We start from the raw sequence: 26,867 nt of genomic DNA, 5'->3' as shown, positions 1-26,867 counted from the left end.
TGGGCGAAATAAGAATTCTCTCTATAATGCTGATTGCCAGCGAATCGTTTGTGTGACAACAAGCAGCACTGGGTTTTCCGTTCTTTAAAATCTACTTGATTCATTCGACAACACTCAGAAATGGCCAGCAAATCCAGGCAGAGTGTATTATCTTATAACCCGCCTCTTGTCCTCAATCTCTCGAAGACTCGGCCTATGGTCGGATGAGTACGATTGACAAAGATTACTGTCATCCGCAAATGAGTAGATCGGATTCGATGTCTGACCCAACTGATCGTTGATGAAAATCAGATAAAGAGAAGGACAAAGAACAGATCCCTGGGGTACACCTGCGGTCAATTTATACTCATTGGAAGAGACCCTATCTATAACGATTCGAATAGTGCGATCTCTGGAAAGCTTGAAATAATTCGAACGAGCCATTACCGATTGCAGATCCCGTATTCATTAACCGCACGCTTTTTTGACTCTGTCTTAATTTATCTCTTATATACAAGACTCAGTGCCTTCAAATCAGAATTCCTAGGCTAATGGGCAGTGGAGGCGATAACAACATTCAACACCGTCTTTATTGGAAAGGAATATATAAAGCACAGTATGTACGAAAACTTAATTCCATGCTACTTGATCTAGGTCAAATGAATAGTTTACCTGTTGATGTTATGGTCGAGAGCATTTCCCGGGCAATTAGACAGGCTCATATCCACAGGAGGAATAGAAAATTTTTTGAACCTAGGCAAAGATGGTTTGATTGGTCTTGCTTCCGTGCACGGTCTGTTATGTACAGAAGGCTAAAATTGTACAAAAGAATGAATACGGAGAACAATAGGAGGCTCTATTACTCATCAAGGAAAAGTTTTCGAAGGCTGTGTAGTGAAAAGAAGTTGGAATATTTTAACAACAACTTGATGAGGTTAGACGAAGTAAAGTGTAGCAAGGAATGGTGGGAACTATCTAAATCATTAAGTACCAGTTCGAACAGCATGAAAGGAAACATTGATGCAAATGAGTTCAAACGATATTTCAGCTCGCTTTTGGATAAGTCTGGTCAATCCCAGGAAATTAGTTGGTGCATGCCGTTTTTCGTAGACCCGTTCTTAGATTCCCCTATTGAATATTATGAATTATATAATGTTATAAGGAAGTTGAAACCGAATAAGTCCCCAGGGCAGGATGGTATCCCTTATGAGTTCTACAGACATGCTCCCAGATGTTTCCTTCAAAAACTGTTATACGTTTTCAATCAAATCTTCCTTAAGGGAGACATACCAATCACATTCACTGAATCCATTCTGATTCCATTACACAAAAAAGGGGATGTAAACGTACCAAGCAACTACAGAGGCTTATCGCTTATTGACTCGGTTTGTAAAATTTTCAACTCTATTCTTTTGAATAGGATAACGAATTGGTTGTCAATGAATAGTATTTTGAATGAATTTCAGGCTGGCTTCAGAAAGGATTATTCTACGATTGACAACATTTTCAATTTAGTTAGCATTGTGAAGTTGAACCAGGCTAAAGGTAAGACCACTTATGCCTTTTTTGTTGATTTTTCCGCGGCTTTTGATCTTATCCCAAGAAACAGTCTGTTCTACAAACTCTCATCTTTAGGACTTTCAACGAAAATTGTATCGATAGTGACATTACTGTACAAGAATACTAAAAGCAGAGTATGGGATGGAAATACATACTCGGAATATTTTCCTGTAGAGTCGGGAGTGAAACAGGGATGTATTCTTAGCCCAGTTCTTTTTTCACTATATTTAAATGACTTACCCGATGCTCTAACTGGAGGAATAAATATCGCGAACACACACGTGAAGATACTACTCTATGCCGACGATATTGTGATCTTGTCTGATACACCTAAAGATTTACAGATTATGATTGACACTTTGCAGGAATATTGCAGTACATGGAGCTTAAAAGTAAACCTTACTAAGTCGAAAGTTATGGTTTTTAGAAAGAGTACTAGGATATCGTCCGGTCTTCGTTTCCGCTACAACGATGAAGATATAGAAATAGTTAACAGATATACTTATCTCGGTGTGGAAATCGCGTACAATTTGTCTTTCAAAGACCATTTAAAGAACAAATTATCGGCATCGAAAATTGCTATTAACTCCACGTGGTCGAAATATATAAATAACCCAAGAATCTCTCACGATAATAAATTAAAAATATTTGACTCTTGTTCAAAGTCTATCATGTGTTATGCTGCTCAAGTATGGGGTTACGAAAAATATGATGATGTTGAAAAGTTGTTTCGTTTTTTCATTAAAAAGATGTTTTACTTACCTAACAACACACCTAATTATATGTTGTATCTAGAATCCGGACTATACTCCTTATACTCCTCCACCCTTAAAACTCATTTTCTTTACATCAAGAGGGTACTTCAACTAGAAGTTAGTAGACTTCCTCGAATTCTAGCAGAGGAAATCCTTAAACTAAATATTTCCTGGGCAAAAGTGTGGTCGGAATTATGTCAGGATTTGAACTATCTGCCCGCCAACAATAGATTGCCCTTATGCGCCTATTGGAGGGAAATAATTGATGCCTTGAATGTAAAGGAACGATATAGTTTTGAATCGGCAGCCAGAAATTCTCAGTTTCACGATCTCTACCCATATCTTGATTATAATATGATCCCAACACTGACAGAGAATCTTTCTGCTCGTGCTACCAGCTTGATCATTAAAGCCAGAGGTGGATTGCTTGATCTGAATTCCAGGGCATTTCGAAGTAACACTACTGGCATATGTTCTATCTGTAACACAGATGAACCTGAAAATACTTTACATTTTATTGGAAAATGTCCTATTTTGAAAGAATTTAGGAAACTTTATTTTAACAAAATAAGTCTCGAAGAAAATGAAACATTAAACATACTAAATGGCACGAATCTTACCTCTCTGTACTCTTATTTAGAAAGCTGTATCAAATATAGAAAATTAATAATAAACTGTTTTGATGTTTGAAAATTATATAAATGATTAAATATTTTAACATGGCAAGCAGCATATGTGCTAAGCCATATATAGATTGTATGCTTAAGAATCAATATTATATACATGCATGTATTATTTTGTATTTCTTAATCAATCTATTAATAAATAATAATAATAATAATACAAGACTCAGTAAAAAAAGAGTGAAAATCGAAAACAATTTTGGGCTCTTTTTCACAGAACATTGTCTTGACCAATTTTCCATTTTTTCACAAAATTCTCGACAAATAGGTGATATCTCTTGAACCATTTCAGTAAAATGATTCAAATTTGATTTATTGGATTCTTATTATACGACTTGACAGTCTTTTGTTATAGTATCAGATAATATAATAATATTACTATTTGTACTACTAAATACTACTATTTCTCCCATAAACAAGTAAAAAGGCGTTAAGTTCGGCCGCGCCGAACTTTGGATACCCACCACCTCGGATATATATGTGAACCACTTTTCCTCAAAATCCGGTGCAAAATTCATACCTTATGCCCCATAGCAGCTATGTTCTGATTTTGACCAAATACTAATAAGTAAAAGTTATTGTTCAATTGTATATAACAAAATATTGGTCTTTTTAGTAGTTATATCTAAAAATAAACCGATCTGAACTATATACCACACGGAAGTCGAAAAGCATAACATAAGTCAGTGTGTCAAATTTCAATCGCAATCGGATTAAAAATGCGCCTTTTATGGGGCCAAGACTTTAAATCGAGAGATCGGTTTATATGGCAGCTATATCCAAATCTTGATTGATCTAGACCAACTTGAAGAAATATGTGGAGGGGCTTAACTTAACTCTTTGTCCCAAATTTCGGCAACATCGGACAATAAATGAGCTTTTTATGGCCCCAAAACCTAAAACCGAGAGATCGGTCTATATGGCAGCTGTATCCAAATCTGGACCGATCTGAGCCAAATTGATGGAGGATGTTGGAGGGCCTAATACAACTCACTGTCCCAAATTTTCTCAAAATCGGATAATAAATGTGGCTTTTATGGGCCTAAGACTCTAAATTGGAGAATCGGTCTATATGGCAGCTATATCCAAATCTGGACCGATCTGAGTGAAATTGATGCAGGATGTCGAAGGACCTAACACAACTCACTGTCCCATATTGCGGCGACATCGGACAATACATGCTCCATTAATTGGTCTAAGACCCTAAATCGAAGGATCGGTCTATATGGCAGCTATATCCAAATCTGAACCGATCTGAGCCAAATTGACGAAGGATGTCGAAGGACCTAAGGCAACTCACTGTCCCAAATTTCAGCAAAATCGGATAATAAATGTAGCTTTTATGGGCCTAAGACCCTAAATCTGAGGATCGGTCTATATGGGGGCTATATCAAGATATGGTCCGATATAGCCCATCTTCGAACTTAATATCTCTATTTTGAAGACTGTAGCGTGATTTCAACAGGCAGACGGACAGACGGAAGGACATGTCTAGATCGTCTTAAATTTTTACGCTGATCAAGAATATATATACTTTATAGGGTCGAAAATGCATATTTCGATGTGTTGAAACGGAATGACAAAATGAATATACCCCCAACTTTCAGTGGTGGGTATAAAAAGGATCTAAGAAAAGATTTGCTCTGGTATTAGAGGGATATCAAGATGTGGTCCGGTTTGGACCACAATTAAATTATATATTGGAGACCTGTGTAAAATGTCAGCCAATTCGAATAAAAATTGCGCCCTTTGGGGGCTCAAGAAGTAAAATAGAGAGATCGATTTATGTGGGAGCTATATAAGGCTGTAGACCGATTCAGGCCATAATAAACACGTATATTAATGGTCATGAGAACATCCGTCGTACAAAATTTCAGGCAGATCGGATAATAATTGCGACCTCTAGAGGCTCAAGAAGTCAAGATCCCTTATCGGTTTATATGGCAGCTATATCAGGTTATGAACCGATTTGAACCATATTTGACACAGTTGTTGGATATCATAACATAACACATCGTGCAAAATTTCATGATAAGAATTGCGCACTCTAGAGGCCAAAGAAATCAAGACCCAAGATAGGTTTATATGGCAGCTGTATCAAAACATGGAATGATATGGCCCATTTACAATACCAACCGACCTACACTAATAAAAAATGTTTGTGCAAAATTTCAAGCAGCTAGCTTCACTCCTTCGGAAATTAGCGTGCTAATAAAAAATGTTTGTGCAAAATTTCAAGCAGCTAGCTTCACTCCTTCGGAAATTAGCGTGCTTTCGACAGACGGACGGACATGGCTAGATCGACATAAAATGTCGCGACGATCAAGAATATGTGTATTTTATGGGGTCTCAGACGAATATTTCGAGTAGTTACAAACAGAATGACGAAATTAGTATAACCCCCCATCCTATGGTGGAGGGTATAAAAATAAAATTAACACTGGTGTTCGCGCGAATAAATGAAAACAAAGAAATAAGAAGAAGGTTAAATGTACTGGCAATAAGAGGGTGTCCAATGAGCTTTATTTATGAACTTCCGAATAAAGTCTCAACAAGTAAAAGCGTGCTAAGTTCGGCCGGGCCAAATCTTATATACCCTCCACCATCGATCGCATTTGTCGAGTTCTTTTCCCGGCATCTCTTCTTAGGCAAAAAAGGACATAAGAAAAGAGTTGCTCTGCTATTAAAACGATATCAAGATATGGTCCGGTTCGGACCACAATTAAATTATATGTTGGAGACCTGTGTAAAATTTCAGCAAATCGGATAAGAATTGCGCACTCTAGAGGCTCAAGAAGTCAAGACCCAAGATCGGTTTATATGGCAGCTATATCAAAACATGGACCGATATGGCCCATTTACAATACCAACCGACTTACACTAATAATAAGTACTTGTGCAAAATTTCAAGCGGCTAGCTTTACTCCTTCGGAAGTTAGCGTGCTTTCGACGGACGGACGGACGGACGGAAATGGCTAGATCGACATAAAATGTCACGACGATCAAGAATATATATACTTTATGGGGTCTCAGACGAATATTTCGAGTAGTTACAAACAGAATGACGAAATTAGTATACCCCCCATCTTATGCCATATAAACCGATCTTGGGTCTTGACTTCTTGAGCCTCTAGAGTGCGCAATTCTTATCCGATTGGAATGAAATTTTGCACGACGTGTTTTGTTTTGATATTCAATAACTGTGCCAAGTATGGTTTAAATCGGTCCATAACCTTATATAGCTGACATATAAACCAATCTTGGGTCTTGACTTCTTAAGCCTCTAGAGGGCACAATTCTTATCCGATTTAAATGCATTTTTGCACGAAGTGTTTTGTTATTATATCCAACCACTGTGCCAAGTATGGTTCAAATCGGTTCATATCCTGATATAGCTGCTATATAAACCCATCTTGGGTCTTGCTATCTTGAGCCTTTAGAGTACGCAATTATTATCCGATTAGAATGAAATTTTGCACGATGTGTTTTGTTATGATATCCAACAACTGTGCCAAGTGTGGTTCAAATCGGTTTATAACCTGATATAGCTGTCATATAAACAGATCTGGGTACTTGACTTCTTGAGCTTCTAGAGGGCGCAATTCCTATCCGAATTGGCAGAAATTTTTCATGAATTATTTTATTCTTACTTTCAACAATTGTGTCAAATAAGGTTCAAATCGGTTCATAACCTGATATAGCTGCCATATAAACCGATCTGGGATCTTGATTTATTGAGCCTCTAGAGTGCGCAATTCTTATCCGATTAGAATGAAATTTTGCACGACGTGTTTTGTTATGATATCCAACAACTGTGCCAAGTATGGTTGAAATCGTGTTTTCTTATTATATCCAACAACAGTGCCAAGTATGGTTCAAATCGGTCCATAACCTGATATAGCTGCCATATAAACCGATCTTGGGTCTTGACTTCTTGACCCTCTAGAGGGCACAATTCTTATCCGATTTGAATGAATTTTTGCAGGAAGTCTTTCGTTATAATATCCAACAACTGTGCCAAGTATCGTTTAAATCGGTTCATAACCTGATATAGCTGTCATATAAACAGATATGGGGATTTGATTTCTTGAGTTTCTAGAGGGGGCAATTCCTATCCGATTTGGCTGGAATTTTGCATGACGTATTTTATTTTTACTTTCAACAACTGTGTCAAATAAGGTTCAAATCGGTTCATAACCTGATATAGCTGCCATATAAACCGATCTGTGATCTTGACTTCTTGAGCCTCTAGAGATCGCAATTATTATCCGATATGCCTGAAATTTTGTACGATGGATCCTCTCATGACCATCAACAAATGTGTTTATTATGGTCTGAATCGGTCTATAGCCCGATACAGCTCCCATATAAATCGGTCGCTCTATTTTCTTGAGCCCTCAAAGGGTGCAATTCTTATTCGAATTGGCTGACATTCTACAGAGTTCTCCAACATGTAATTTAAGTGTGGTCCAAACCGGACCATATCTTGATATCGCTCTAATAGCAGAGCAAATCTTTTCTTATATCCTTTTTTGCCTAAGAAGAGATGCCGGGAAAAGAACTCGACAAATGCGATCCATGGTGGAGGGTATATAAGATTCGGCCCGGCCGAACTTAGCACGCTTTTACTTGTTTTTCTTTTTAACCCAAAAATCAAAATACGAAGTATTAAGGAGGTTAACGATAACACGTGCCGCCACAACGTCCAAAGTTGGATGAACTGCTTTTTAAGGAACCTATTTAGTTGAGTATTTAAGGTTCTTGCATGAAATTGGTAAACTAATAGCCTGTTTGTCAACGTCGAACGCAGGCTTCCGTTCGACCTGCAAACAAATTAAACTGATTTCGGATTGAATATCTTATTTTAAACAAAAAATTTATCGAAAGACAAGCCGAACAAAAACGTAAGCATTCCCATACAAAAATAGGTTCATGTATATCGTAAAAGTTGTCAACAATGCAAAGCAACTGTCAAAACAAGTCAACTGGTAATTTGCTTTCGAGCGAAAATTTTTTAGCAAAAAACAAGTCAAATTATAAAAATTTTAGCATTAAAGAACCTTAGGTGCTTACGACATATTCTATGATAAAAATAAGGGGCCAAAAAAGGTTTTCTAGAACAATTTACGGATATTTAAGCGTACTTTAGCAAATTCCGACACAAATCAGAGCTTCTAGGAGCTCCAAAAAATTGTTCCTTTGTTCCTCGAGGTTGTTGTTGTTGTAGCCATATATCTATATTTGGAGGTGGCGATCCTCGTTAAGCTCCATAGATGAGCAAGCTCATTCCAGCCCGAAGGACCGATCGCCGCCGGAAAAAGATGAACGTTTGTCATTTAAGGCGCCAACAACTCGCTTTGGCATATCGAGCATCATAGGCACTCAGTATTTATGCAAGAACCGGTGCCGCCTGGCTTCTCATTGAGACTCTCCACTCGAAACCGCTGATTGTCCGCGACTGTAGTTGCAGCTACTCCACTATCCGCAACCTGTGGACACGCACGGTAGCTCGCAGCTAAACCTCTCGTGGCAATGAACACCACACAGTTGAGAACTCAAAGTTCCAGTCTGTGTGGTGCTAATAGCACTATGATACGAAACTTGGGTAACTTTTTTAAGTGATTTTAGGACGCTAAATGTAGAGAAAAACGCGTTTTCGTAAATTTTCGGTTTTAAACGGGCATAACTTATTTAATTCACAACGGATTTCTATGAATCTTACCTTCTTTTAAAGGCCACAACAGTATCTTTCAAATAAGGTTACTAAGTTACTGGGGCTGAAATATGAAAAAAAACGCACTAAAAACACAAACCAACATTTACCTCGGTCTGTTTTGCTTAAAAGGTACCAAACAATACATATATTTACAACTGTGAAAAAGGAAATTAAACAAGTAAGAACCTGCTATGTTCGGCAGGGCCGAATCTTATACACCCTCCACCATGGATCGCATTTGTGGAATTTTGCACGGCATCTCATTTTAGGCGAACAAGAAATAATACATAAGAATTACTATGACATTGGAAATATATCAAGACCGATTTGGACCATAAGTGAATTGAATGTTAACAAGTAAAAAGGCGTTAAGTTCGGCCGGGCCGAACTTTGGATACCCACCACCTCGGGTATATATGTGAACCACATTTCGTCAAAATCCAGTGAAAAATGCATACCTTATGCCCCATAGCAGCTCTATAGATATCATCCGATTTAGACCAAATGCTTATAAGTACAAGTCATTGTTCAACCGAGAGATCGGTCAATATGGCAGTTATATCCAAATCTGGACCGATCTGAGCCAAATTGAAGACAAATATCGAAGGGCCCAACACAAGTCATTGTCCCAAATTTCGGCGACATCGGACAATAAATGCGCTTTTTATGGGCCCAAAACCTTAAATCGAGAGATCGGTCTATATGGCAGCTTTATCCAAATTTGGACCGATCTGGGCCAAATTGACGAAGAATGTTGAAGGGCTTACCGCAACTCACTGCCCCAAATTTCAGCAAAATCGGATAATAAATGTGGCTTTTATGGGCCTAAGACCATAAATCGGAGGATCGGTCTATATGGCAGCTATATCCAAATTTGGACCGATCTAGGCCAAATTGACGAAGGATATCGAAGGGCTCAACACAACTCACTGTCCCAAATTTCAGCAAAATCGGATAATAAATGTGGCTTTTATGGGCCTAAGACCATAAATCGGAGGATCGGTCTATATGGCAGCTATATCCAAATTTGGACCGATCTGAGCCAAATTGACGAAGAATGTTGAAGGGCCTAACACAACTCACTGTGCCATCCAAATGGGACAATAAATGTGGCTTTTATTGGCCAAAGACCCTAAGTCGGAGGATGGGTCTATATGGCAGCTATATCCAACTCTGGACCGATCTGAGCCAAATTGACGGAGGATGTCAAAGGGCCTAACACAACTCACTGTCCCAAATTTCAGCAAAATCGGATAATAAATGTGGCTTTTATGCGCCTAAGACTCTAAATCGGGGGATCGGTCTATATGGGGGCTATATCAAGATATAGTCCGATATAGCCCATCTTCGAACTTAACCTGCTTATGGACAAAAAAGGAATCTGTGCAAAATATCTCAATTTTTAAAGACTGTAGCGTGATTTCAACAGACAGACGGACAGACGGACGGACATGTCTAGATCGTCTTAGATTTTTACGCTGATCAAGAATATATATACTTTATAGGGTCGGAAATGGATATTTCGATGTGTTGCAAACGGAATGACAAAATGAATTGTGTCCTCTAGTGGCCCCATCCTTCGGTGGTGGGTATAAAAAGCAAAGTAGTAGTCATTGGGTAGTATTTCAGTCCATTCGGATAAGAATTGCGCCTTGTAGGGGCTCAGGAAGCTATAGATCGACTAAGACCATATTGGACATGTATGTGAGGATCATGGGAGAAGCCGTTGTACAAAATTTCAGCCAAATGGTATAAGAATTGCGCCCTTTAGAGACCTTAGAAGTCAAGATCCCAAATCGGTTTATATGGCAGCTATATTAGGTTATGTACCGACTTGAACCATGCTAAGCACAGTTGTTGGAAGTCATAACAGAACACCTCATACAAAATTTCAACTAAATCGAATGAGAATTGCGCCCTCTAGAAGCTCTAGAAGTCAAGACCCAATATAGGTTTATATGGCAGCTATATCAAGTTAGGGACCGATTTGAACCAAATTTGGCACAGTTGTTGAAAGGCACAACAAATCACTTCATGCACAATTTCAGCCATATCGGATAAGAGTTGTGTCCTCTAGTGGCTCATGAAGTCAAGATCCAAAATCGGTTTTTATGGCAGCTATATCAAAACATGGACCGATTTGGCCCCTTTACAATCCGAACCGACCTACATAAAAAGGATATATTTGTGCAAAATTTCAAGCGCCTGGCTCTACTCCTTCTAAAGTTAACTTGCTTTCGATAGACGGACGGACGGACAGACGGGCGGACATGGCTAGATCGGCTTAAAATGTCATGAAGATCATGGCTAGATCGACTTAAAATATCATTATGGGTCTTAGAGGCATATTTCGAGGTGCTATCACCGAAAAGGCAAAATTTGTATACCCCCCATCCTATGGTGGAGGGTATAAAAAGTTTTCCAAAATGATTAATAATAATAAAATCGGTTAAAAAATAGATGATTTATGCAATTCTTTGTGTTTTAACTTTTTTCTTTATTTAGAAATTTCTTAGAACAAATGGCTTATGCATGAATGAAAACATGCATGGGGAAACATACACATTTTGTTTTGAATACCCACCAGCAATAAACATGCTTTAACCTAAAAAAAAATCGAACTAACCCATTGACGACCATTGAACTTGCTTGAATACATTATCCTTATAAATGAAGTCAAAAATTTCTCATTTTTATGGCCTTGGTTGTTATGGGTTAAACAGGTAAACGTTAATATATTTAACCCGTTAATAAAGGATATAACGGAACCAAACTTATAGCTTCGGTTTGCTGTTCGTCTTGTTATTTAACGCTAAGATCGTGGAAAAAATTTTCACTTTGTTTTTTTGAATTGCCGTCTCTTGAACCGGTTAATTGTCTTCCACTATGTGTGCACAAAAAATATATAAGAACAAATAAAAAGGTGTTAAGTTCGGCCGGCTGAACTTTGGATACCCACCACCTCGGGTATATATGTAAACCACCTTCCATCAAAATCCGGTGAAAATTGCATACCTTTTATCCCATAGCAGTTATATCAAAATATGTTCCGATTTGGACCAAATACTAATAAGTACAAGTCATTGTTCAATTATGTATAACAAAATATTGGTCTTTTTAGTAGCTATAACTAAAAACAAGTAAAAAGGCGTTAAGTTCGGCCGGACCGAACTTTGGATACCCACCACCTCGGGTATATATGTGAACCACATTTCGTCAAAATCCAGTGAAAAATGCATACCTTATGCCCCATAGCAGCTCTATAGATATCATCCGATTTAGACCAAATGCTTATAAGTACAAGTCATTGTTCAACCGAGAGATCGGTCAATATGGCAGTTATATCCAAATCTGGACCGATCTGAGCCAAATTGAAGACAAATATCGAAGGGCCCAACACAAGTCATTGTCCCAAATTTCGGCGACATCGGACAATAAATGCGCTTTTTATGGGCCTAAAACCTTAAATCGAGAGATCGGTCTATATGGCAGCTTTATCCAAATCTGAACTGATCAGGGCCAAATAGAAGAAAAATGTCGAAGGGCCTAAGGCAAATCACTGTCCTAAATTTCAGCAAAATCGGATAATAAATGTGGCTTTTATGGGCCCTAAGACCCTAAATCGGATGATCGGTATATATGGCAGCTATATCCAAATTTGGACCGATCTGGACCAAATTGACAAAGGATGTCGAAGGGCTTACCGCAACTCACTGCCCCAAATTACAGCAAAATCGGATAATAAATGTGGCTTTTATGGGCCTAAGAACATAAATCGGAGGATCGGTCTATATGGCAGTTATATCCAAATTTGAACCGATCTAGGCCAAATTGACGAAGGATATCGAAGGGCCCAACACAACTCACTGTCCCAAATTTCAGCAAAATCGGATAATAAATGTGGCTTTTATGGGCCTAAGACCATAAATCGGCGGATCGGTCTATATGGCAGCTATATCCAAATTTGGACCGATCTGGGCCAAATTGACGAAGAATGTTGAAGGGCCTAACACAACTCACTGTGCCAAATTTCATCCAAATCGGATAATAAATGTGGCTTTTATGGGCCTAAGACCCTAAATCGGAGGATCGGTCTATATGGCAGCTATATCCAAATTTGGACCGATCTGGGCCAAATTGACGGAGGATGTCAAAGAGTCTAACACAACTCACTGTCCCAAATTTCAGCAAAATGGGATAATAAATGTGGCTTTTATTGGCCAAAGACCCTAAGTCGGAGGATGGGTCTATATGGCAGCTATATCCAACTCTGGACCGATCTGGGCCAAATTGACGGAGGATGTCAAAGGGCCTAACACAACTCACTGTCCCAAATTTCAGCAAAATCGGATAATAAATGTGGCTTTTATGGGCCTAAGACCCTAAATCGGGGGATCGGTCTATATGGGGGCTATATCAAGATATAGTCCGATATAGCGCATCTTCGAACTTAACCTGCTTATGGACAAAAAAAGAATCTGTGCAAAATTTCAGCTCAATATCTCAATTTTTAAAGACTGTAGCATGATTTCAACAGACAGACGGACAGACGGACGGACATGTCTAGATCGTCTTAGATTTTTACGCTGATCAAGAATATATATACTTTATAGGGTCGGAAATGGATATTTCGATGTGTTGCAAACGGAATGACAAAATGAATATACCCCCATCCTTCGGTGGTGGGTATAATAAAACGTTCTGAACCATATACGACACAGATGTCGAAAAGGCTAACATAAGTAACTGTATTAAATTTCAGTGAAATCGGATTATAAATGCGCCTTTAATGGGGCCAAGACTTTAAATCGAGAGATCTGTCTACATAGCAGCTATATCCAAATCTGCACCGATTTGGGCTATCTTGCAGAAAAATGTCGAAGAGTCTAACACAACGCACTGCCTAAATTTCAGCGAAATCGGACAATAAATGAGCCTTTTATGCCCCAAAACCTAAAGCCGGGAGATCGGTCTATATGGCAGCTATATCCAAATCTGGACCGATCTGTACGATATTGCAGGAGTATGTCAAGGGGCAAACTTAAGTCACTGTCTCAAATTTCGGCGACATCGGGCAATAAATGCGCCTATCATGGGCCCAAAACCTTAAATCGAATGTTGGGTCTATATGGCAGCTATATCCAAATCTGAACCGATCAGGATCAAATTGAAGAAATATTTTGAAGGGCCTATCACAATTTACTGTCCGAAATTTCAGCGAAATCGGATAATGAATGTGGCTTTTATGGGCCTAAGACCCTAAATCGGCCGATCGGTCTATATGGGGGCTATATCAAGATATAGTCCGATATAGCCCATCTTAGAACTTAACCTGCTTATGGCCAAAAAAAAGAACCTGTGCAAAATTTCAGCTCAATATCTCTATTTTTAAAGACTGTAGTGTGATTTCAACAAACAGACGGACGGACATGTCCAGGTCGTCTTAGATTTTTACGCTGATCAAGAATATATATACTTTATAGGGTCGGAAATGGATATTTCGATGTGTTGCAAACGGAATGACAAAATGAATATACCCCCATCCTTCGGTGGTGGATATAAAAATGTTAAACTGAAATAAGAAGATATCATTTCAAAACAAGGCAACATATTAAATATGCAAATATTTATAGTATAATAAAGACTGTATCGCGTAAGAAAAACGACGCTGTTCCGAAAGTCGTTAACGGAGTATCACCAGATTTAACCATCTTTAAGCAATGTTATAATCTCCGAATCAGAATATGCCCCTTCTGAAGTAGAATTTTATAAAGCAACATTTTATATCCAAGAGGAATTTCAAGATTTTGTTCGGGATTTCCAATTGTCGAAATTACAAAGGAACGAGGAAGACGAGAAAACTGGTTTGTTTTGATCAATAGTGATTTGGCCTACTGCAACGATGTGAACGTAATGTTTGAATAACTTGGATATAGCCATGTTCCAGAAGATTGGCGATTATTTATTGACGGTTCTACAAAAAGTAATATAAATTTTTATATACATTTTTATGTAGTTTGCTATATTTTATTTATATATGTATATTTTCTATTTCCATGCCTGAAAGCTGTGCTTTTGCAAAATGATGGATCGCTTCCTTCGGCACCTTTGGCTTACGCTACAAACATCAAACAATCTCTAATACGAAATGCTAAAGGATACACTGCACATAAGTGGCTAAATGTGGCATGTTTGGAAGTACTAACAATTTTGAATGGCTTGCAAGGTGATAACACAAAGTATCCTTGCTAACTTTGTGAATGGGACAGCCGAGACTCCTCTAAACATTACAAGCAGAGTGACTGGAAACTGCGTTAACAGCTATAATTGGTAAAAAAAAATAATAATAAATATGCAGCTAGTCAATCCAAAAGACATCATTTCCTCCGTTGCACATAAATTGGGCTTAATAAAGCAAATCGTGAAGACACTTGATAAAAATAGAGCAACATTCAAATACCTTAAACAGAGGTTTCCACAATTGCGAGCGAAGGTAAAACATTGATTATATTATATAAAACACTAGCTGAACAGGGCCGCTCCGCTGCGCCTTCTTTTACTTTATATGGAGCAAAAGTTTCCTTGGAATATTTATTTTCGACAATTAAAGAGCTTTTAGTGAAATACCATGCTACGAAAATAGTATATCGCTTCACTAACAGTTTAACAATATAAGTGCCTTCATATGAATCCCATATGATCTTTATTGGTCTACGAATTTATGTTTAGATGTAGGATGTACTCCATCCCTAAAATACTTTATTTCAGCCCGATATTCTCATGATAACTGACTTAGGAGTATTTTCGGGAGTGAGGTGGTCCCCAGACACTTGACCCTGAAAAAATATCAGTATCGTGCTCTTCTCTCAAATAGAATTAATTTAAACCCCGTATTGCCATTGGTTTAAGGGGAGTTTACACGATGAGGCGTCCCGCAAACACATGGCACCAAAATTGGTTATCAAATTCGTTTTCTAATCTCAAAAGTATTTCATTTGAGACACATATTGGCATGGTCAAAGAATGTTTACCCTTTTGGGGAAGTTGTGATGCCCTAAATACATGGTCCTACATTTGGAAAACACTTTGTCCCACATCTGGATATCAGATTCCTATTCTACACTCAAATACCTTTCATTTTAGCCCGATATTGCCATGGTCAGTAAATAAGTCCTGTTTGGGGGGTGTTTTGGGAAGGGGATGACCCCCAGAAACTTTGTCCCAAATTTGGATACCAGATTCGTATTTTACTCGCAAATAACTTTCATTTGAACCTCATATTGACATAGTCTGTAAATATGTCCGATTAAGGGGTATTTTGGGGTTGGGGTTGGGGTGGTCCCCCAAACACTTGGTCCTACAATTTCATATCAGATACGTTTTCTAATCTTAAATACCTTTCATTTGAGTATCATATTGTCGTCATTGGTCTATATATGTATATTTGGTAGGTTTTGATGTTGGCGCCCCCTATAGGTACCCCATCCGAAATGTGGATACCAAATAAGTATAAAGTGGATACCTGTAAAGTATATATATTCTTGATCGTCATGTCATTAAAAGTCGATCTAGCTATGTCCGTCCGACTGTCTGTCGAAAGCACGCTTACTTTCGATGGAGTAAAGCACAAATTTTGCACAAATATTTTTTATTAGTGTAGGTCGGTTGGGATTGTAATTGGTCCAATTCGGTCTATGTTTTGATATATCTGCCATATAAACCGATCTTGGGTCTTGACTTCTTTAGCCTCCATAATCTGGTATAGCTGTCATATGAACCGATCTTGGATCTTAACATTTTAAGCCAATAGAGCGCGCAATTCTCATCCGATTTTGCTAAAATTTTGCATGAGGTGTTTTGTTATGACTTCCAATAACTGCGGCAAGTATGGAGCAAATCGGTACATAACCTGATACAGCTGCTATATAAACCGATCTGAGATTTTGACTTCTTGACCCTCTAGAGGGCGCAATTTTCATCCAATTTGGCAGAAATTTTGTACAACGGCTTCTCTCATGACATTCATCATACGTGTCTTATATGGTCTGAATCCATCAATAGCTTGATACAGCTCCCATATAAACCTATCTCCCGATTTTGCTTCTTGAGCCTCTACAAGGCGCAATTCTCATCCGAATGAACTGAAATATTACACAATGACTTCTACAATATTCAGCATTGATTTATGGTCCGAATCGGACTATAACTTGAAATAGCTCCAATAGAATAACAGTTCTTATTCAATATTCTTTGCTTGCCTAAAAAGAGATACCGCGCATAGAACTTGACAAATGCGATCCATGGTGGAGGGTATATAAGATTCGGCCCGGCCGAACTTAGCACGCTATTCCTTGTTATATATAAGAAGATTAATAAAAAGCAATTTAATTTTAAATCAGCAAGTATATTTATTGGTCTCCAAACACTGAAATTGATAAAAGATGACAAATTCATACAACAAATGAAACTTGAAGAAAAAAAGGCATGGAATGGTTTTGTTTTAGTGGAAACACAAAATGTGAAAATTATGAAGAGATACCAGGCAATGGGTTGCAAAATGTCAATAAAATTACACTATTTGCATGATCATTTGGAACGATTTCCATTAAGTTTAGGACAGCTGAGTGATGAGCAAGGTGAAATATTTCACCAGGAAATAACTTAAATTACATTCCAACTACTGCACAGAATTACAAAATATTTTTGAACAAGTAAAAAGACGTTATGTTCGGACGGGCCGAACTTTGGATACCCACCACCTCGGTTATATATGTAAACCACCTTTTGTAAAAATCCGGTGAAAAATGCATACCTTATGTCCCATAGCAGCTATATCGAAATATGTTTCGAATTGGACCAAATACCATTGTTCAATAGTGTATAACAAAATATTGGTTTTTTTAGTAGATATATTTAAAATTAAACCGTTTTGAACGATATATGACACGGATGTCCAAAAGGCTAACATAAGTCACTGTACAAAATTTCAGTGAAATCGGATTTTAAATGCGCCTTTTATGGGCCTAAAACATTAAATCGAGAGATCGGTCTATATGGCAGTTATATTGAAATCTAAACTGATCTAGACCAAATTGAAGAAAGATGTCGAAGGGCCTAACACAAATCACAGTCCCAAATTTCAGCAAAATCTGATAATAAATGTGGATTTTATGGGCTTAAGACCCTAAATGCGTGGATCGGTCTATATGAGGGCTATATCCAAATCTGGATAGATCTATACCAAATTGAACACTGATGTCGATTGGCCTGACCTAACTCACTGTTTCAAATTTCAGCAATATCGGTTCTAAAACATTAAATCGAGAGAGATGCAGGAAGATATCGAAGGGCCTAACACAATTCACTGTCCCAAATTTGGGCAAAATCGGTCAATAAATGTGCCTTTTTTGGGCCTAAAACTTTAAATCGAGAGATCGGTCTATATGGCAGCTATATCCAAATCTGGATCGATCTGGGACGAATTGCAAAAGTATCTCGAAGGCCCCAACACAACTCACTGTCCCAAATTTCAGCAAAATCCGATAATAAATGCGCCTTTTATGGGCCCAAAACCTCAAAACAAGAGATCGGTTTATATGGCAGCTATATCCAAATCTGGACCGATCTGGGCCAAATTGAAAAAAGATATCGAAAGGACTAACACAACTCACTGTCCCAAAATTTCAGAAAAATCGCATAATAAATGCGGCTTTTACGTTCCTAAGACCCTAAATCGGCGGATCGGTCTATATAGGGACTATATTAAGATATAGTCTGATATAGCCCATCTTCGAACTTAACCAGCTTATAGACAAAAATAGTATATGTGCATAGTATCAGCTCAGTATCTCTAGTTTTAAAGACTGTAGCGTGATTTCAACAGACAGACGAACGGACATGGCTAGAATGTCTTAGATTTTTACACTGATCAAGAATTTATATACTTTATAGGGCGGAAATAGCTATTTCGATGTGTTGCAAACGGAATGACAAATGAATATACCCCATCCTTCGGTGGTGGGTATAGTTAAAATCAAAAAAAGTTGAAACACAAAAATTGCATAAGTCATCTATTTTTTAAGCGATTTTATTATTATTACCCGTTTTGGAAAGCTTATTTAATTTCCTATTTTATGGTACTAAATTCATGTATTGTTTGGTACCTTTTAGGCAAAATAAAGGCCGAGAACAATGTTGTTTTGTGTTTTTAGTGCGTTTTTATACCCTCCACCATAGGATGAGGTATACTAATTTCGTCATTCTGTTTGTAACACCTCGAAATATTCGTCTGAGAACCCATAAAGTGTATATATTCTTGATCGTCATGTCATTTTAAGTCGATCTACCCATGTCCGTCCGTTTGTCTGTCGAAAGCACGCTAACTTTCGAAGGTGTAAAGCTAGGCTTTTGAAATTTTGCACAAATACTTCTTATTAGTGTAGGTCGGCTGGGATTGAAAATGGGCCAAATCGGTCTATGTTTTGATATAGCTGCCATATAAACCGATCTTGGGTCTAAACTTCTTGATACTCTAGAGGGCGGAATTCTCGTCCTATTTGACTGAAATTTTGCGCGTGGTATTTTACTATTACTTTCAATAAGTGCGCTGAGTACTGTCAAAATCTGTACATAATCTGATATAGCTGCCTAATAAACCGATATGGGATCTTGACATCTTAAGCTTTTAGAACTGATTGGTATTTTGATATCACTTCACATGGTGTTTTGATATCACTTTCAACGACTATACTAAGTATGATTCAAATCAGTTCATAATCTGGTATAGCTGCCACATAAACCGATCTGAGATCTTGACTTCTAGAGCCGCTAGCAGTTCTCATCCGATTTGGCTGAAATTTTGCACGAAGTGTTTTGTTATGACTTTTAATAAATGTGCCAAGTATGGCGTAAATCTGTACATAACCTTATATAGCTGCCATATAAACCGATCTGGGATCTTGACTTCTTGAGCCTCTAGAGGGCGCAATTCTCATCCGATTTGGCAGAAATTTTGTACAACGGCTTCTCCCATAGCCTTCAACATTCGTGTCTACTATGCTCTGAATCGATCTATAGCTTGATACAGCTCCCATATAAACAGATCTCCCGGTTTTGCTTTTTGAGAATGTAGGAATGTTGGGCTTTCCCTCACCCGCCAAAAGAGCAAACACCAATGTATGATTTATTTGTTTTTATACCCTCCACCATAAGAAGGGGGGTGTACTCATTTCGTTATTCTGTTTGTAACTACTCGCAATATTCGTCTGAGACCCCATAAGTTATATATATATTCTTGATCGTCGCGACATTTTATATTGATCTAGCCATGCCTGTCCGTCCGTCTGTCTGTCGAAAGCACGCTAACTTCCGAAGGAGTAAAGCTAGCCGCTTGAAATTTTGCACAAATACTTCTTATTAGTGTAGGTCGGTTGGTATTGTAAATGGGCCATATCGGTCCATGTTTTAATGTAGCTGCCATATAAACCGATCTTGGGTCTTTACTTCTTGAGCCTCTAGAGTACGCAATTCTTATCCGATTAGAATGAAATTTTGCACGACGTGTTTTGTTATGATATCCAACAATTGTGCCAAATTTGGTTCAAATCGGTTAATAACCTGATATAGCTGCCATATAAACCGATCTTGGGTCTTGATTTCTTGAGCCTCTAGAGAGCGCAATTCTTATCCGATTGGAATGAAATTTTGCACAACGTGTTTTGTTATGATATCCAACAACTGTGCCAAGTATGGTTCGAATCGGTTTATAACCTGATATAGCTGTCATATAAACAGTTCTGGGGACTTGACGTCTTGAGTTTCTAGATGGCGCAATTCCTATCCGATTTGGCTGAAATTTTGCAAGCCGTATTTTATTCTTACTTTCAACAACTGTGTCAAATAAGGTTTAAATCGGTCCATAACCTGATATAGCTGCCATATAAACTAATCTGGGATCTTGACTTCTTGAGCCTCTTGAGGTCGCAATTATTATCCGATTTGCCGGAAATTTTGTACGACGGATTCTCTTATGACCATCATCATACTTGTTTTGCCTAAGAAAAGATGCCGGAAAAAGAACTCGACAAATGCGATCTATGGTGGAGGGTATCCAAAGTTCGGCCCGGCCGAACTTAACGCCTTTTTGCTTGTTTTATTTAGGTTAGGTAAGGTTAGGTTGAAAAGAGGGTATATATATTAATCCGCCACATGCCACTATGGACATACACCTCAGCCAGTAATCGGCTTGTAGCGCTTGTTATTTAGCACAACACAATTTTCTATATTTTGAATTACATTAATTGGCTATGACAGAATGTTTTTTCCACTAGCCGAATGTAGAATAGCATTCCAAGCGCCTCAATCTTTTGCGCTCATTCTAAAATCTCCGGCCCCAAGTTTCGAGGTGGTTTCCACCACTTGATATTTCCATTGGGCTTTCGGTCATCCCGGTTTGCGTGTACCACCGTGTTTGTCTTCAAAGGACTTCTTTGCTGAAGCTTCTTCATCCATTCTAACAACATGAGCTAGCCAACGCAGCCGTTGTATTTTGACACGTGTAACTATGCTATCGTCGTCATACAGCTCGTGGTTCATACGTCGCCTATATTCTCCGTTAACGCAAACTGGTCCATATATTTTACGAAGAACCTTTCTCTCAAATACTCAAAGCACTACCTCATCTGCTTTCACAAGTACCCATGCTTCAGAACCATATAACAACACGGGTAGTATCAATGTTTTGTAGAGTGTAATCTTCGTCTGTCGAGAGGTGGCCTTGTTTCTACACTGCTTACTTACTCCAAAGTAGCATATGTTTGCCAGTATTATTCTTCGCATTATCTCAAAACTGGTGTCATTCGGTTCAGTTACGGCGGTGCCAAGGAAGGTAAAGTTGCTGGCTATCTCAAAGTTGTTGTTCCTAACTTTCTTAATTTTCTTTATCTGCTCGGTTGTCGATGTTATGTCGATGTCGTCGGCATAGGCGAGTAGCCCCAACTATAACGATTTTGTCTACAGAAAAAATGTATATTAAATTTATTCTTAACAAAAAATTTCATTAACATTTTTTACAATGACAAAAATGCATAAATATAATATTCTACAAAGACAACAGGAGGCCGCCGTAGCGCAGAGGTTAGCATGTCCGCATATGACTCTGAATCCTAATTCGAATCCTGACAGGACTATCAGAAAAATTTTCAGCGGTGGTTATCGCCTCCTAAAGCTGGCGACATTTGTGAGGTACTTTGCAATGTAAAAACTTTTCCCAAAGAGGTGTCGCTCTGTGGTATGCCGATCGGTCTCGGCTATAAAAAGTAGGTCCTTAATCATTGAACTTAAAATTGAATCGGACAGAATTCATTGATTTGTGAGAAGTTTGCCCCAGTTCCTTAATTGAATGTTCAAAGGCAAATTTGCAATTTGCATTTCAGCCTAATATTCTCTAATGATAAAACTTCAACACGGGTCGGAATCTATTGGAAACTATCTTTTAAAGAAAAACAAGTAAAAACGCGTTAAGTTCGGCCGGGTCGAACTTTGGATACCCACCACCTCGGTTATATATGTAAACCACCTTTCGCCAAAATCCGGCGAAGAATGCTTACCTTATGCCTCATAGTCGCTATATCAAAATGTGTTTCGATTTGGACAAAATACTAATAAGTACAAGTCAGTTTTCAAGTGTGTATTATAAAATATTGGTCTTTTTAGTAGCTATATCTAAAAATAAACCGATCTGAACGAGTCAATGTGTCGAATTTCAGTGAATCGGACTTTTTATGGGGCCAAGACTTGAAATCGAGATATCGGTCTAAATGGCAGCTATACCCAAATCTGAACCGATCTGGGCCAAATTGCAGAAAGATGTCGAAGGGCCTAACACAACTCACTGTCCAAAATTTCAGCAAAATCAGAAAATAAATGTGGCTTTAACGGGCCTAAGATACTAAATCGGCGGATCGGTCTATATGGCAACTATATCCAAGTTATTATCGGATAATAAATGCGCCTTGTATGAGCCCAAAGCCTCAAAACAAGAGACCGGTCTATATGGCAGCTATATCCAAATCTGGACCGATCTCAGCCAAATTGCAGACGGATGTCGAAGGGTCTAACACAACTCACTGTCCCAAATTTTGGCAAAATCGGATAATAAATGCGCCTTTTATGGGCCCAATACCTTAAATCGAGAGATCGGTCAACATGACAGCTATATCCAAATCTGAACCGATCTGGGCCAAATTGAAAAGGGATGTCAAAGTGACTAACACAACTCACTGTGCCAAATTTCAGCAAAATCGTCGTTACACAAAATTTGTAATTTTGTAATTTGTAAGTTTTTTGCCTGTTAGGGCGAGATCATTAAACTTTATAATTTTTGTTTTTTTCTCTTTCGAGACGAGCTCAATGATCGGAGATGCAAATTGAAAAAGAATGCCAAATATAGCGACACACACTAAACACTATGGGACGCGTTTCGTCTTTGGTTAGAAGACTTTTCAACCATATTCGGTGTGATGCCTTCCGGGGTCGTGCGTTGGTATGTTGTATTTGAATCGTATTAATTGCGAAAACGCATCCATGATACAATTACCACATTAACCAAGCTCGACAAACCTGTAGCTGTACTTTTTAGCTATACTTTTTCCAATGCATTTATTTTTGTGTAATCGCAGACATTCTATCTATGATAAATTACACTTCTTCCGTACTACACATGATTTTGTTCATCTTTTGGAAGTTGTATTAATGGCTGCAACGGCTCTAGCCGTTGCTCCGTGGTCACAGGTTCGAATCCTGCCCGCTACATATTAAAGATGTATGGCTATCAGTCGCTGCCAATTGGAGAGCTTTTTAAAGAAGCACAGAAGTCTCTTAGCAAATTCTATAAAAACAAGTAAAAACGTGCTAAGTTCAGCCAGGCCGAATCTTATATACCCTCCACCATGGATCGCATTTTTCGAGTTCTTTTCCTGGCATCTCTTCTTAGGCAAAAAAAGAATGTAAGAAAAGATTTGCTCTGCTATTAGAGCCATATCAATATATGAACCGGTTTGGACCACAATTAAATTATATGTTGGAGACCTGTGTAAAATGTCAGCCAATTCGAATAAGAATTGCGCCCTTTGGGGGCTCAAGAAGTAAAATAGAGAGATCGATTTATATGGGAGCTGTATCGGGCTATAGACTGATTCAGACCATAATAAACACGTATATTAATGGTCATGAGAGGATCCGTTGTACAAAATTTCAGCAAATCGGATAATAATTGCCACCTCTAGAGGCTTAAGAAGTCAAGATCCCAGATCGGTTTATATGGCAGCTATATCAGATTATGCACCGAATTGAATCATACTTGGCACAGTTGTTGGATATCATATCAATTCACGTCGCGCAAAATTTCATTCCAATAGGGTAAGAATTGCGCTCTCTAGAGGCTCTAGAAGTCAAGACCCAAGATCGGTTTATATGGCAGCTATACCAGGTTATGGACCGATTTGAACCATACTAAAAACAGTTGTTGGAAGTGATACTACAACACTATGTGCAAAATTTCATCCCAATCGGACGAGAATTGTGCCCTCTAGAGGCTCAAAAAGTCAATACCCAAGATCGGTTTATGTGACAGCTATGTCAAAACATGGACCGATATGGCCCATTTACAGTACCAACCGACCTACACTAATAAAAAGTATTTGTGCAAAATTTCAAGCGGCTAGCTTTACTCTTACGGAAGTTAGCATGCTTTCGACAGATATACGGACGGACGGACGGACATAGCTAGATCGACATAAAATTTCGCGACGATCAAGAATATATATACTTTATGGGGTCTCAGACGAATATTTCGAGTAGTTATAAACAGAATGACGAAATTAATATACCCCCATCCTATGGTAGAGGGTATACAAATCAATTTGTTTTTGTTTGTATGTTTATGTGTTCCTTATAGACTCAGAAACGGATGAACCGATTTTCTTGAAATTTTCACAGATGGTGCATAACGACCCCGTAGTGAAAATAGGGTACTAAATTTTTTTAATTTCTGAAGAGGGGGCGGACCCTCCCCCTTACCCAAATTTTCAGAAACGCCAGATCTCGGAGATATGTGGTGCGATTTAAGCGAAATTTTGTGTGCTCTCATATAGTACCCCAAAAATAAAAATTTGGTATCCAAATTTCGGATGGGGTACCTAGGGAGGCTGCCCCAACCTAAAACCTACCAAACATATATTGAGACCAATCACGACAATATGGGACTGAATGAAAGGTATTTAGGATAAGAAAACGTATCTGATATCCAATTGTCGGACCAAGTGTTAGGGGCACCACCCCAAGCCCCCAAAACACCCCTAAATCGGACATATATACCGACCTTGCAATATGGGACTCAAATGCGAGTAGATTATGAATCTGATATCCAAATGTGGGACCACGTTTCTGGGGGTCCACCCCTTCCCCATAACAGAACTTATTTACTGACCATGGGAACATGGGGCTTAAATATCATATATCTGATATCCAAATATGGGACTAAGTGTTTGGGGGCCGCCTCTCACCAAAAACATCTCCAAAGGGGACAAATTTACGACAATAGCAATATGTGGCTCAAATGAAAGGTTTTTGGGAGTAAAGCACGAATTTGATATCAATATTCGGGAAAAGTGTCTATGAGGCCAACCCAACCCCAACAACACCACCCAAATAGGAAGTATTTTCTGACTATTGCAATATGAAGCTCAAATAAGAGGGTTTTTATAGAGGAACACGAATCCGATATATATTTTCGAGGCCAACTCACTGAGTGGCCGCCCATCCCCAAAACACGCCCCAAGCCGGTCATGTTTGCCGACTATGGAAATATGGGGCTCAAATTAAAGGTATGTTGGAGTAGACCACATATCTGATATCAATATTAGGGACCAACTGTCTTGCGGAAGTCCCACCAACATAATAACCCCCAAATGGGCCTAATTTGCTCACCAAGACAATTTGGGTCTTAAAGAGAGTGGAACTAAATATTTATAGTTTTAACGGCCAATACATCAAACCGGACATATTTGCTGACTTTTGCAATAAGGAGTTTAAATGAGATTAGAAAACGTATTTGATATCCAATTTTGAGGGCAATGGCAATACGGAGTTCAAATAAATGATATATAGATATATGAGAATAGAGCACGTTGCTGATAAATTTTCAGGGCTTAGGATTTGGGGGACCACCCCAATCCCCAAAACACCCCTAAATCGGGCATATTTACCGACCATGACAATGTGGGGCTTAAATGAAAGGTGTTGGGACGTAGTGAAGGAATTGATACCCATTTTCGGTACCAATTTTCTGGGGGTCTACCCCTTTCCCAAAATACCCCACAAACAGCAATTTTTTAGTGACCATCGCAATATGGGGCTCAAATGAAGGTATTTGGGAGTAGAATACGAATTTGATATCCAAATGTAAGACCATGTATTTAGGGAATCACCCCTTTCCCATAACACCCCCCAACGGAAAAAATTTTTCGACCATGCCAATATGTGGCTCAAATGAAAGGTATTTGAGATTAGAAAACGAATTTGATAACCTATTATGGGGCCATGTGTTTGGGGGACGCCTCATCCTGTAAACTCCTCTTCAGCAAATGTTGATATGGGGTTTTAATAAATGGTATTTGAGAGAAGAGCACGATACTGATATTTTTTCAGGGCGAAGTATCTGGGGGACCACCTCTCCCCCGAAAACATCACTTAATTAGACATCATGAGAATATTAAGTATTTAAAAAATGGAGTACATCTTATATCCAAACTTAAATTCGTAGACCAATAAAGATCATATGAGATTCACATAAAAGCATTTATATTGTTAAGCTGTTAGTCAAGCGATATACTATTTTCGTAGCATGGTATTTCACTAAAACATCTTTAATTGTCGAAAAAAAATATTCCAAGGAAACTTTTGTTTCATATTAAGTAAAAGAAGGCGCAGCGCAGCGGCCCCGGGTCAGCTAGTGATATATAGATATATGTGGAGCTTAAATGAAAGGTATTGGGGGGTAGAGCAAAAATTGATACCCATTTTCGGGACCAATTTTCTGGGGGTCTACCCATTTCCCAAAACACCCCACAAACAGCAATTTTTTACCGACCATCGCAATGTGGGGCTCAAATAAAG

The 26,867-nt window shown here is 38.4% G+C and overlaps 1 protein-coding gene across 5 annotated transcripts in view; it reads right to left on the bottom strand.

The window, feature by feature from the left end:
• The window catches only part of LOC106093497 (tyramine/octopamine receptor), a 559,402-nt gene that overhangs the window by 259,769 nt on the left and 272,766 nt on the right, over window positions 1-26,867 (bottom strand). The gene's annotated exons all lie outside the window — the stretch shown is intronic.

This window comes from Stomoxys calcitrans, chromosome 1 (genome assembly GCF_963082655.1).
Source record: "Stomoxys calcitrans chromosome 1, idStoCalc2.1, whole genome shotgun sequence".
Taxonomy (NCBI): Eukaryota; Metazoa; Arthropoda; class Insecta; order Diptera; family Muscidae; genus Stomoxys; species Stomoxys calcitrans.
Note: the sequence above shows the minus strand (reverse complement) of the source record. Positions and strands in the feature narration are given on the sequence as shown.